Below are 15,411 nucleotides of genomic sequence, written 5' to 3' on the forward strand. Positions count from 1 at the left end.
ATCAATTTCTCCAATCAAAACATAAAAATTAAACCCAATGGTACAATTGATAAAAATTATCATTATGTATAGAAGGTTTATCATGTATCTTTTAGATCTGCGGTTATACTCGGTTATACCATAGATAAACAATAGCGTAAGATATACCATGGCATAGGGCGTTCATGTCGCAACTTTTACTGTTATCTCAAGCCGATTATTATCGATTACTGTCGGTTTTTACTGTTTTGTTGGGGTGAGAGTGTATGAACGGCACAATATGAGAGACTACCAGCGTCTCACAGCTTCACAGCTTCACGGGAAAGAACTACGTGAACTATCGGCTCGAGATAACAGTAAAAGTTGCGACATAAACGCCCTATACCATGTGATATCTACTCATGCTATTATTTCTCTATGGTTAAACCCTGGGTTAAGGATTTATACTCTCCTTCTATAGTGAGTCCACGTTATAATGGCAGTGTTTGATTAGCAATGGTATTGCTATCCCTGTCTATCATTCAACAAAGCGCTATCTCTTTCCCGTTTTGCTCTATTGCCAGATCGTCTTTTAGCAGTGTAGAATCAATAATTAAATAACAAAATATTCCATCTTAATTATGAAAACTAAATTTAAATTATTCAAAAATATAATTTCTTGCTTAATAAAATATATTGCATGATTAATCAATAATTGATAAAATAAATATTTCATTTTAATTCTGAAAACTAAATTGAAATTATTCAAAAATATAATTTCTTGCTTGATAAAATATAATTGATTATTTTAAACGAGAATAAACAGTATATCAATAAACCTGTATCAACTATCGTCTATAGAAGGCATTGATAAGACAGAGGCAACAGTAACGTTGATCTCCTATCTTCCTTCACTGCCATTATAACGTGTACCCCACTATAGGTGAATGAGAATGAATGAATACATAATTTGAAACATGAATCATCATTTTCAATGAATTGTGTTTTGTGTATCATTATTTATGAATAATTGAATAGGCTATAAATGATTTTGGATCAGCATTTCTAAACTTTTCAAATCCAAATTTTAAGTAGCCTTCTAGATCAGAATTAAGTAACCAATGCATGGAAGAAATAATGGAATGGAAGAGGGCAACCCTCGATGGCCTCGATTCATTCAACTGACTGAATCACTGATCTTATAGAAATGGGGAAGTTGAGAATCCTACTCTGTACCCTGATACAATCAAGTCAATTGAGCACTTTCAGTTTGAAACTCACAAAAAACTCCAGGTCTTTGATACAACCCTAGGCGTCTCACATTCAGCCTTTCATTCAATTTCCAGATCGTAGCGTTCTCTGCGAATCCTCCAAAAGAATTACTGGGCTTGATGTCTTTCAGCTTGCCAAGTCCCCTGGAAACGTTCAGGAACCGGAATGAATTTTTAAGGAAGTCATTTCCTAGCATACCGTTCCTCATCTATGATATACTTCTTTTTATTATTATCAAGTCCCTTGAGAAAAAATGAAAAATTAATCATGGTATTGGGAAAAGTCAAGATTACAGATACAGAGTCCTATTTGCTATTCTTATACTCATGTACTACAGTAACTATACAGAGTGGGTGAAAAGTCCGAGAACGGCTTAATATCTCAAACACAAAGGTAATTTGATGGTGGGTGTGATTGGGGATCCTACTGAAATTGAAAATACTACTTTACTATGACTTCAAAAATATGGTCCACCATCTTGGATCCGCCATATCGAATGCAATTTTATTTTTTTCAATGGGAAAGTTGTCATGCGATACATGATTTCGATACGAAATTTCAAGAAAAAATGGATGGTGAAAACCGCACATCAATATCTCAAACTGCTCAGAAGATATTCGCATTATTAATCAATACCACTTATGTATTTCATTCCTGATATGCATGATATGTGATTATCTTCTGAACGGTTTGAGATATCGATATGCGGTTCTCGCCATTCATTTTTTCTTCAAATTTGTATCGAAATCATGTATCGCATGCCCACCTTCCTATAAAAAAATAAAGTTGCATTCAGTGTGGCGGATCCAAGATGGTGGACCATATTTTGAAAGTCATAGTAAAGTAGTATTTTCAATTTGAGTAGGATCCCCGATCACACCCATCATCAAATAAATTACCTTTGTGTATGAGATATGAAGACGTTCTCAAACTTTTTTCTCTCCTTTCTGCTTTGAATAGTAGGCTATTGATAATTAATGTGAATATCTTCTAAACGGTTCGTGATATCGATGTGCGGTTTCCACCATTCATTTTTTCTTGAAATTTTGTATCGAAATCATGTATCGCATGACCACCTTCCTATAAAAAAAATAAAGTTGTATTCAATATGGCGGATCCAAGATGGCGGACCAGATTTTTGAAGTCATAGTAAAGTAGTATTTCCAATTTGAGAGGGATCCCTAATCACATAATCACACCCACCGTCAAATAACCTTTGTGTATGGGATATTAAGCTGTTCTCGGACTTTTCACCCACCATGTATCACTACCTCCGTAAACAAAGCCGTAGTGCATTCGTGTGACGTCAGCACAGGTAGGGCTCCTACACCAATAAAATTCGTTGATTTCAGCTGATCTATATCAGCTAGTGTTTCGATTGGTGCTGGAGCCCTACCTGTGATGACGTCACACGAATGCACTACGGCTTTGTTTATGGAGGTAGTGCCTGTATATACCCTGGTGATATAGTTAGTAATATGCACTACCCTGGTAATGCCACTGGTAACACCCGGCACTACCATGGTAATATGCACTATAGTTCATATAGGTTCATGTTATAATGGCAGTGGAGAAAGATAGCAGAACAACGTGGCCGATTCTCTCTCTTGTCAATGCCTTCTATAGACGGTGGCTGATACAGGTTTATTGATGTAATATTAACTGTTAATTGTCGTTTAAGATAAGCAACTATATTTTATTAAGCAAGAAATTATATCTTTCGATAATTTCATTATGAATTTCCATGGAATATTTTGTTAATTTCATATATATGGAATATTTTATTTTATTTTTCATAAAGATGGAATACTTTGTTTATTAATTATTGATTCTACATTGTTAGAAGACGATCAGGCAACAGAGCAAAGCGAGATAGCGCTATCCGCTTTGTTGAATGATAGACAAGGATAGCAATACTATTGCAAATCAAACACTGTCATTATAACGTGGACCTTACTATATAGTTCGGTTTAAACGGAGGAACATGATATGTTCGTTAGAACCCGAAATTACTTTAGAATGTATGCGACCATATCATAAATAATAATGATGATTATCATAAATAATGACTTATTAAAAATAGGCACAGAAGGTTATGAATAGTGTTCTTTGAGGGCCGGTTTCCAAACTCGGGATTTAGCTTAGTTCCAGACTTCAAACAGCTGGAGTCAGAAAATTGACTTCCCGAAACGGGGCGTAGTCGCAGTTTTTATGACAGTACTCGCAATTATATTTTCTCATTTATATAATTGGAAACGTTTTTCCTTGACGAAATTAAATATTTCTAAATAATTCGAAATAGCTGAAACTTTACACTATTTTCTCTTCATTTCATTTGGTGTTCAATTTTCTAGTTTTTCGAAATGCTACTCAATACTCAAACAATACTCAACCGCCATTTTTTTTCTTCATTCTATCAAAATACTTTAATACACAAGTCATATAATTGATTTAAAATGTATTTTTGGAACAATTAAATAATTTTTAGACATTACTGTATGAGAAACACAAATTAAAAGACCTGGAATGGCATCATAAAAGCTGAAAGCTAATCATCCTTGACTTCATCCATGCTTCAGTTAGCCTACATGTATAGGTTAGACCTACTCGTACCGGTATAAATAATATTGAAAGGTTATTTCAGAACTATTTCCATCGAAATTACTCATTTTAAAATGGATTTATATTTTTCTATTATTTTTAAAAGAAATTGAAATAGAATACCTACCAAAAAACTTAATTTCTGTTGTTTTGAAATTCAGATTGGTGTATCACAGCTTTTTAAATTAGTTGCCATTTCAGGTTTGTATAAAAATAAAGTCTGATCTCAGTTATAGAAGCAAATTTTTGAATCAAATTATGAAAAAAATATATTCTTGATTAATATGACATTAAATTGATTATTATATCAAGGAAATGATAATTATTATTAGATCACATTTAATGGGATGAATTGAGTAATAGCTGTGTACACTCAGTGGCAAAATGGAGAGACTTGGCAACGTTTTTCTCCTATCTTTCTTCACTGCCATTATAACGTGGACCTCACTCTAGGAACCTTCTATGCCTATTTTTAAAAAGTCATTATTTATGTCATCAGTGTGACATTCTTAATAATCATGAACAAAACACGATCAAGCCTTCATTTTGATGCACTTTTTAGTACAAAAGTTCCCTGTTATCTCACAATTCTCATACAGACATGAGGAGACCCGGTAGTATGAAACTAATGTTCCATTTTAGAGTTTAGAAAAAAATATCATTCCATACTCTTTGAGAAGAAGTTGTTCATACCAGTTGAGCAATGTGAAACCAAGGAAGAATAAGAAGTGGGGCGTCCTTTTATGCCTGACAACTTAGATTCCTGATCTCTTATCACTTTTAATTATCACTGAAGATAAAAAATATATATATACAGAATGTATTTTCTACGAGAGGAATGGAATTTATGATAAACATTGCTCGGAAAGAATCTTAATTAAACCGTCAGCTCTTCATTCATTTTATCAATTCATTCAATACGTACATCATAAAAATGTGAAGATCTTCATCTATCCTGTCATCTTCTTCTTCTTCTTCTTCTTCTTCTTCTCTTCTTCTTCTTCTTCTTCTTCTTCTTCTTCTTCTTCTTCTTCTCCCTTAGGTATTATAGGAATCTCTGCCTGTTACGAAATTCATAAATCATAATATCAATAATGTATTCTATCAAATATCAGTTTTCAGGTCACTGAGCCCATATTATACACTTTGAGTATGGCATGTGACACCCAAACTATTATTTTTAGATATTAACGTATGAGGAACACAAGTTATACCTGAAATGACTTTTTAAACGTCGATAGTCTAACTTTGAGATCATCCTAGACATCGTCCATGCTTTAAGGACTTCGTCCGGAATAGGCCTAACATAAATAACCAGATATAAAAATAATCAGATATAAATATAAAAATTAAAACTAAAAACTACTTGAATCACTAACTGCAGAAGGGGAACATGTACAGTTTTCCTAATTTCACAGGTGAAGCAAAAAATTACTTTATAGGAAAACTAAATAGTGGAATTATTATTTAATATTTTATGTGAATATATATAGTTATATTGTACATGATATTCACGAATGACGCATAATCACGTTTGAACTACAGGACTGATTACCTTGAAATATTGCATAATTATAGATTCTCAATTTACCGAGGATGGTTATAGGCCTATTCACAATTCTTCAAGATTCCAATACGCCAAGTTTTCAGTTTGTCAATTTTGAATTGGTCTTTTGCGGAGTACACTTACATTATAAGAAATTCATGAATGACTGACATGAATTCATCATCATATCTCAACTACTGAACTGATTGACTCAAAATTTTGCATAGAGATTCTCAATCTACTGAGGATGGTTATAGGCCTATTTTCAATTCTTCAAGATTCCAGTACGTCAAGTTTTCAGTTTGACAAATTTTTAATTGAACCTTGCGGAGAACGGGTTACCATCAAATCATCACCAATATAGTCTTCCCAACTTACAAGTTGTAGATGGATGACGAAATAGAGTTTCGGGTTCTATTACCAAACGGTGACAAATAGGACAGAACTGTTCATAACCTACGCTGCACAAACGCTATATGGAACACGTTCGCTCAATTCGTTAACACTGTCAACCGACCTCGGACGTGTTAACCGGGCGACGTGTTCTCCACGCAAGCAATTTTCAAAGTCCCCTGTGTGCCGAGGCTACAGAAACGGCTGCTCAATTCAATTGTTGCAGCAACACGAACATCTTGCAACCAATTTGTAGAAATTTATTTCAAGTCTACCATAGCCACCTCTGTTACAGATGGTGAAAAAGATCAGCTGGTATTTTTTAAAATCTTTTTCATCAATTATGTATTAGATTCTAGGCCTACACTGCGACGTTGCAATATCGTAGGCCGGGGCCTAGTATTAGAGGTGGCTAAGGGTCTACTTGTATTTTTTCTCTCGGCGTTGTTCCAATTGAATTTTGTATTATAGAAATCCTCACCTACTTGTAATTTTTCAACTTCTGCGATTTTCAAATTTGATGATGAGTGATGGAGAATGTAACCACAGACTAAAGTCCACGTTATAATGGCAGTATACAATTGACAATGACGCTATCTCTCTCTAGCTTTGCAATGTCAGTTTGTCAGAAATATTCAATTCAACAAACAATTCTCAGCTGTCATGTTTTTTCTTCATTCTACCAAAATACTTCAGTGCACGCGTCGTATCATTGACTAAAAGAATGTATTTTTGAATAATGATACATTTCGCACCCAGGGCCGATAATGAGACTTTTCCGGCTCAGAATCGGTTTTCAAAATCGGAGAGACTGGAAAAAATTGAGAGCCGGAAAAAAATTTTTGCCCGTGGTGCGAACGCTATTTTTTGTCACACAGAAAAATAAACAATATATATATATGAAAATAATTGTTTATTAAGCACTTCCGAAAGCAAAAGTGGAAGGTCATAGCTCTAGAAAATCTGAGGTAATCTAAATATCAGGGAATTGTCAAAGTATTTTCATTTTTATTCTGATTCGTCTAAATAACCTAAAAGATTATGTTCAATAATTATGTGGGAGGTTGAGTTCATACTTTTTTATTCTTTCAAATGACAATAAGATGATATTATTATAAATGTTTCAATTATTGAATAATACACTCAAATGATGAAAAGTTTTTTGATCAGCTGTTTCAGCACACTTGAAATTCAGCGGCCGGAAAGGGTACTCTTTCCGGCCTTAGCCAGAAAGAAACCTGTTCTGACGTCAGACGAGAGTCGTATGCAAACAATGTCTTTCAGATCTACGTAGGGATTGGAAAACAGCTGCTTTCTTTGCAGTGTGGCGAAAATTTATTCTTAGATATTGCCGTACGAGAAACACAAGTTATACCTGAAATGACTTTTTAAACGTCGATAGTGTAACTTTGAGATCATCCTAGACTTCGTCCATGCTTCATGGACTTCGTCCGGAATAGGCCCACCTGGTACTGGTATAAAGAACTATTATTATATCTGTACAAATACTGATATAATAAACAATATCGGGGCACCGAGCGTCGCTCGTTATTTATTTGTTGACTTTTGATAAACCGAACACAATGCTTTAAAATGATTGGGGAAGCACTAACAGGCACAGCCCAAAACTGTTCCTTTCCCGAATTTTGATTTATACGCTATAAATAGTCCAGAAAGTAGGTTATGTTCCATACACTTGAATTCAGGTTCAAGTTTCTGTTCAAACATTTGAAAACAATAAAATCATAATTTAGATTATATACAAAACCAAAATGAATAAAAAAATAACACTCACTAATCACTTACATTGTCAAATAATGATAATAATAATAATATCGAGTGACCTGGCTGGCTCAGGTCTGGTGTCAGAGTTTTCAGGTCGCAACTGATCAATTTCAGGGCCTCTGACATGACCTAACGACTGCTTTTTAGGCAGCCGGGACCGACGGCTTAACGTGTCCATCCGAAACACGGGAGTGACCCGAGATAAATATCTTGCCCGGGCCGGGATTTGAACCCGGGCCTCTGAATCAGAAAGCCAGCATCTGATCCACTCGACTACGGCCACTCCATAAAAATAATGATGATCTGCTTTTAAAATTTATGATATACTCTAGTATAGGAGAATTATCATGTCAATAAATCAGATTATGTTGATCAAATCAATAAAAATTGTCTAGCTAGATAAAATTTCTCGCTCATTAATTATGATTACACAGCTGGAAATAATTCTGTCTCTCTCCCACACAGGCACACTCATCTTCTGTTATCGAGAGACGACGAAATTATCATCTGTTTTCCAAGGATGAATTATCCTTTTAATGTCGTTCACCGAGTTTTCCAAATAACGAGACCTAGTGTAATCGAATTTTTATATCATAAACCTACTATGTTCCAAATTTCGTGAAAATCGTTAGAGCCGTTTTCGAGATCCGTTGAGCATAAATAGCCAGATGTAGATAAATATAAATAACCAGATAAAAAATACAGAAATTGCTCGCTTAATATAATAGGATAGATCAGCTGATGAAAAGTGGGATGCGTGTGTTCGTAGTACAGAAGTCTATACGCAGAATTTCATTCTGAAACGAAACGGAAACGATAAGTTTGCTGAAACCTCTAAACGTTGAACGATATATTCCCATTTACATTGCAATCTGAATAAATAGCTTTGGAACCAACTGCCGAATTCGATCGAAGAGTGAAATGCGGCATGTAAACGGACTCATGAGGCCTGAACGCAAATATATTGCGAATAATCTTTCCGCAACACACTTCTTGATAAAAATGGAATGGTTACCGCTCACATAATATTGAAATCATTCACCCATGATATTAGAGTGTTATGAATGTGCACCATAGAAATGTTATTTTATACGAGCCACCGTGTCAATGAGAAACGGGACGAGCTGTCAAGAGTCTCTGGCAGGGATTTACGTCTCATATATGAGAATGCCATGTCATGGTGACGGCAAACATATACTGTACCAGAAATATTGATTGGCATACGTTTTCTCTTCAGAATTTGGGACGAAAATAATCTTGTGCCCTCAAACCACACGCAGATTGTGAGTTTATTTCTACTGGGAATGAATTCACTTTCAGATACATTTTTATACGCTCAATAGACTCAAAAAATTATAAAACGTGGCATAGGTTTTCTCTTCAGAATTTGAAACAAAAATCATCTTGCACCCTCAGACCAAACGCATATTGCGTGAGTTTATTCCTTCTGGGAATGAATTTACTCTCAGATGCATTCATACACTCAATATGCTCAAGAATTCATAAGATAAACTACGCTACGGTATTGCTAGGGAGTTCTTACTCTCTATCTGAGGAGTGTATATTACTCTACTGGTCTAGACTCTTGCACATTACAAAGCCCAAGGTTTCTAACTCCTTATGTTATTATTGAGATACCTAGGCACTTTTTTATAGTTATGTGATTTTGTACATGATAATTCATCCATAACAGAGACACACATCATGAAATACAATTTGATTGGGAGGGGATAAAAGACTGAGCCCAGAACTGTCTCTCTTCCAATTTTTATTGATAAAAGTTTCCAAAACGATAAAGTATGTGATTACTTTTTTAAATAGGAACCCCAATTTTCAAACCTAACAGCATAAACTACATACGTCATACGGGATATTGCTGTAAAACAGTTTCGTGTCATTATTTACGTCACAATTCCATTCAAACTGAGATGAAACGTTTGTATAAAAGAATGTCACCATCTTCATTGCTCAAAAAACTATCACTATTTGAGCAAGAGGCGCTAGAGACCTCATTATGGTTACCATAAACTATAGTTTTCAGTGTAAAGTATCATAGAGAAACAATTGCATATTGAAACATATTGCTATGGAAACATAGCAATATGTTAAAACATATGTTTGAACATTACGCTATTTTTCTCTATGATAGTATGTTGGAAACTATACATAACAGTATGTGTACTAAGATTGGAGTGTTGTTTGTTGGAGGAATAATAAGAGAAATACATTGTATTCTAGGTACATTGAGAATAACCATGATTTAAAGCGGGGTCCACGTTAAAATGGTAGTGTAGAAAGATAGAAGTACAGCGTTGCCAATTCTCTACCCTGCCACTGCCTTCTATAGAGGATAGCTGATACCGGTATATCTGATGTAATATCTTGTTCAGAATAATCAATTCTGTTTTCTATTTTCAATTCTATTTTGAGAAAACTCAGTAGAGTGTAGCAGATTCTCTGCCTTGCCACGGCCTTCTATAGATGATAGCTGATACCGGTATATCTGATGTAATATCATGTTCGGAATAATAATAATCGACTTTGAGAAAACTCGGTTCTATTAAAACTGTAATTACACAATATCAATTTCATTCAACAAATTTTATCTATTCTATTCATTTGTCAAGAAAATATGTTTTTCAACGATCAAATAATGCATTTCCATAGTTGAGATTGGATATTTGGTTGGTTAATTATATTCCTACATTGAAAAAAACGATCTGGCAAAGTCGCAGAGCTAGAAAAGGATAGCGATATCTGCTTTGTCTAATGATAGACAAGAATAGCAACACCAATGTAAATCAAATATTGCCATTCTATTGTTTTTTCTTTAGGGCTGGCTACTTTTAATATAAATGGAAACATAAATCTGAGTACCCTTTTGAATTTATTATTTTGTCACTAAATGTTTCGGCTACTAATGCCATTTTCAAGAATTGAAAATACCCTTTTTAATTAGAGTCCCTTTTTAAATCATTTTGCCATGACATGTTTCAGCTACTAATGCCTAATGCCATTCTCAAGACTTGAGAATATCTTTTTAAATTGGAGAACCCTTTTAAATTATTTTGTAACGAAATGTTTCGGCTACTAATGCCATTTTCAAGACTTGCAAATGACATTAGTAGCCGAAGGATGTGCCAAATTATTTAAAAAGGTACTCAGGTTTATTATTTTCATTTACAAATACTGCTATAACGTGGACCTCACTATGGTTGAACGGGACCATTCCTCCTGGAAAACAGTAAGAAAATGGACGGCTATACTGGATAACAAGAATTACGGTTAGGATAGAGCTGGAGGGAGAGCATTCCTTCATGGGAATAGCAGCATCAGAAGCATCATCATCATCATCGTCATCATCATCATCATCATCATCATCATCGTCATCAGTAGCACTCGGGTCTAGACTGAGCCCATGTCACATCGATCAAGCATGATTTATGTAGCACACTTGAGTGCTTGAAAATGATCCCTATGCTTGGAGGCTTTGGTTATACCTACCAGTCTCCTGCGATCTCACCTTTCCATTAGCTAAACGATTTCGTGTGAACTCACAACCAGCCATTGGAAACGACAAAGATTCAATAGCAGCCTGCTGCTTTTTCAAAGTGTCAATTGCTTTCCTAACAACGTCACATCATCTCCTTTTCAAACGAAATCGTATCAGACTGAGCTCCACACTGCACAGCCCTCATGATCAAGTTCAAGAGAAAGATTCCGTTCAATGATGTAGGTCTCTGTTTCTGAGTCCATTCTCAAAGTACTGAGTTCTCAGGGTATTTTAGTCTTCCAAACGGAAACACGGATAAATAGTGAGTGATCACATTCTACTTGTTTAGACAAGAATTGGAATATGACCAGCTACCCGAGCATAAACATGTACAAACATCTATGCTTGTACTCACAATCATAGCAGTTCGACGTTCAATAGAAAAAATTGGTGAGTGTTATCGAAATTTGGAGGTAAGGCGCAATATGTCCAAATCTGAGCAATTTGGTACCATTTTCATGATAATTATCGGTTGGAAAATAGCATCCAAAGAAGTGCCTGTTCAAGCCCTTTTTCCAAACAGGGCATTCCTCTTAAGGAAGAAACCAATATTGCTTGAGAAGTAACATTATGGATATAATTATTTTTAATAGTAATATAATGATAATAATTATTGTTGGGAATGTTTGCACAAACAAATTAACTCCAACAACTTACCTTCTTCATAATATTAACCATCATGAATAGTCAAGGAATTGGTAAATTTTGAATAAGAAATTATGAATATTCATTACTGATTAGTACATGCAAAGGTCCACAAAAGGAACAACAAACAAGTAATGGAATATGGAATCAACAGAAACTCACAAAAATTACAATTGTTCATTGTTATGAAGAATGGATTTTTTTTTCTATGATCATGGCCATTGTAATTTATTTATTTATTCGTGGACAGAATCACAAATCATATAAATATGATTAGGAAGGAACAACAGACTTGGCCCAAATCTATTCAATTCCCAAATTTTGATAAATTAATAAAATGTCCAAAAAATAGGTTACGTAATCATTTTTTATGAACTTTTGTTGTTATTCTACAGAAATGATGTAATCATGTTTGTGAAAATATAATGTGAATTGATTAACTAATATGAATTTATGTGGTCAATAATTGAGAATATTTTCTAGCTAGAATTCTTCGACTTGTTCTCGAAATTTCCACATTAATAAGAATGAAATTATCAATACTATCCACCATCATGGATAACCAAGAACTTATTGAAAATAATTTCTGAAAAGTAGCCTAACATAAAAACGTTCTCACAATAATTACTATTTTCTATGTGTATTGTAATAATTAAAAGTTACTGAATGGACTTTTTTGTACTAATTGAAGAAAAACTGTTGTATCATACTTAATCATGTTTGTAAAAATAAAAAGTGAAATGATAAATGATTATCTGTAATGGATATAAACACTAGATATTGCCAAATCACATATTTATTGAAAATCAGGGTACCGTTTCCGGTTGCTTAATCATTATCTATCTCTGGTAAACTGGAACTTAGGTGAAAAGCAGCAATATCCATACTAACGGTTAAGAAGTGTTATCTATGGGAGCCGTGATTCATAAGGTGACCGTCTGCCATTGGCCTAGACAAGCCCCTCCCCAATTAACGGTTCATAGTTTTGATAGGTCACGGCTTTCATCAATAACAGTGAACGGTCGCACTGTATATAACTGCTGCTCTTCACTTTCTTCTTCCTTTATTCAAAATAAATGAATGGATAGATAGACCCCAAAAGGAAATACAATATTGAACTTTAGTTCTAATATTTTACCAGAGATGTATAATGGAGTAAAAACCGATAACGGTGTCTCGATTTTCAATAAATATGTGGTTTGACAATAATATCTAGTCTTCTTGTCCATTAAGGATAACTACCACAATATACCTTCACAACTACTCAGAGACAGAATATCTATAAACCTATCTCAAATCAAAATCAAAATCAAATTCATTTTCCATTTTCACACAGTACAAATCATCATATAAGAATGAGAATAATTTTATTCCTCCAATGCATAACAATGCTATCGGAAATGTCAATTTGATGATAATAATACCGTACATAAATTCAGGTTTCAATCTCATAATAGTGAAATGTACATAATATAATAATTCATCTATGCAAGGTATCATTGAATAAGATAAAGAATACACATTAAAAAGATTAAAGTCATATAACGTAATAGAATATAGTATATACTAGTAGTTCTGTGAACAGTAGACCTCGCGCAGTATTCTCATCCACAAGTACCTGATTGAAACTATAGACCTTATGGAAATAGACTGGCTTCTCCACACATCTGTGTAATCACTTGTCAGCTGATTTATGATGAATAATTCTATAGTCTGATTTTTACTTTCCTTGCCCTATTACCATAGGTAAGGAAAGTATTGCTTTCCAAAAAAAATTAAGGTACCCCAATTTCTAAATTTCTATACGTTTCAAGGTCCCCTGAGTCCAAAAAAGTGGTTTTTGGGTATTGGTCTGTATGTGTGTGGTGTGTGTGTGTGTGTTGTGTGTGTGTGTGTGTGTGTGTGTGTGTGTGTGTGTGTGTGTGTGTGTGTGTGTGTGTGTGTGTGTGTGTGTGTGTGTGTATGAGTATATGTGCGTTTGTGTACACGATATCTCATCTCCCAGTTAACGGAATGAATTGAAATTTGGAACTTAAGGTCCTTTCACTATAAGGATCCGACACGAACAATTTCGATCAAATGCAATTCAAGATGGCGGCTAAAATGGCGAAAATGTTGTCAAAAACAGGGTTTCTCGTGATTTTCTCGGAAACGGCTCCAACGATTTTGATCAAATCCATACCTAAAATAGTCATCGATAAGCTCTATCAACTGCCACAAGTCCCATATCTGAAAAAATTTCAGGAGCTCCGCCCCATCAATGCAGATAGATTCCCAATTATCAGGCTTCAGATACAATTGAAACAAAAAAAATCAAGTGGAGTAGATTGAGCATGAAAATCTCTACAATTAATGTTCATTAACATTTTCATCTAAAATTGAAAATAAGCTTTAAATTCGAGAAAATGTGATTATTCAATTGCAAATTATTGTTGATTCTATTTAATCATTCACTATGAAGAGATAGCAGACCTCATGTGTGTCTCCAGCGTTATTGCCCTGTCACTAGCTGGCTCAAATATTTGAATAGTAGACTTGAGATGCGCGGGAACACTAGCGTCAGTGATCAATTTTCATAACGGCAAGGAAAGTTGTGTGAGTGCGCCACACCAGATTTTTACTCTTATATTGGCGTATGAAGGAGGCTCCTTCTTCCTTTTATATTATCCTTGACATGAAAAATTTCCAAAAACCTTGTTTATACGTCGACGCGCAATTAAAAAACATACCTTACAAATTTCATGAAAATCTATTACCGCGTTTTGCCGTAAATGCGCAACATTTAAACATTAAGAGAAATGCCAAACCGTCGACTTGAATCTTAGACCTCACTTCGCTCGGTCAATAATGTGAAATGATGAACTTATATGAATCTATGTGGTCAATAATTATTGAAAATATTTTCTAGCTAGAATTCTTCGAGTTGTTCTCGAGATTTACAAATTATTAGAAATAACATTATCAATACTATCCACCATCATGAATAACCAAGAACTTATCTATATAATAAGAGAGAGTAGGGTTGTGTTTGTTCGTGTGTTCGCATTAAAACATGTCAACTTGTGGATTGCATACCGGAAAAACGGGAATGATTTAGATCTCCAAATTTTGCACATAGATTCTAAAAATATCAATCTCTTGCACCTCGGAACCCAAATTTCAATCTTCCTTCTAGATTTTTCAGAATAAATGTTCAAATTTCATTGATGGTACATACGATTTCATAGAAAATAACCAAATCATATGATCGAAATAGAACTGGCTTAAACACGACTCGTATATAAGTGTAAAGGATAGGAAAATCATGTTTGACGCATCATCACATCTGAACTTACTTTACTTTATGTGGCTCCACAGTCCTGGGTGGACTTTGTCCTCCTCTACATAATGCCTCCAAACTCCTCTCTCCTGGGCTCTTCGTCGCCAGTCTGCCACTTCTAGCACCCGAGGATCGCCCAGGACGTCATTCAGCCATCTCCTCCTTGGTCTTCCTCTTCTCGTTGACCCCATCATAATCTCATCCATCATCTTCAATGGGACTCTCTCTTCACCCATCCTTGCCACATGACCCAGCCATTCTATACGTGTTTGCCTTATGGACCGTACAATGTTTTCTTGCCCAATGACTTCATCAATTTCACTATTATACCTGGCTCTC

The sequence above is a fragment of the Nilaparvata lugens genome, chromosome 2 (genome assembly GCF_014356525.2).
Source record: "Nilaparvata lugens isolate BPH chromosome 2, ASM1435652v1, whole genome shotgun sequence".
Taxonomy (NCBI): Eukaryota; Metazoa; Arthropoda; class Insecta; order Hemiptera; family Delphacidae; genus Nilaparvata; species Nilaparvata lugens.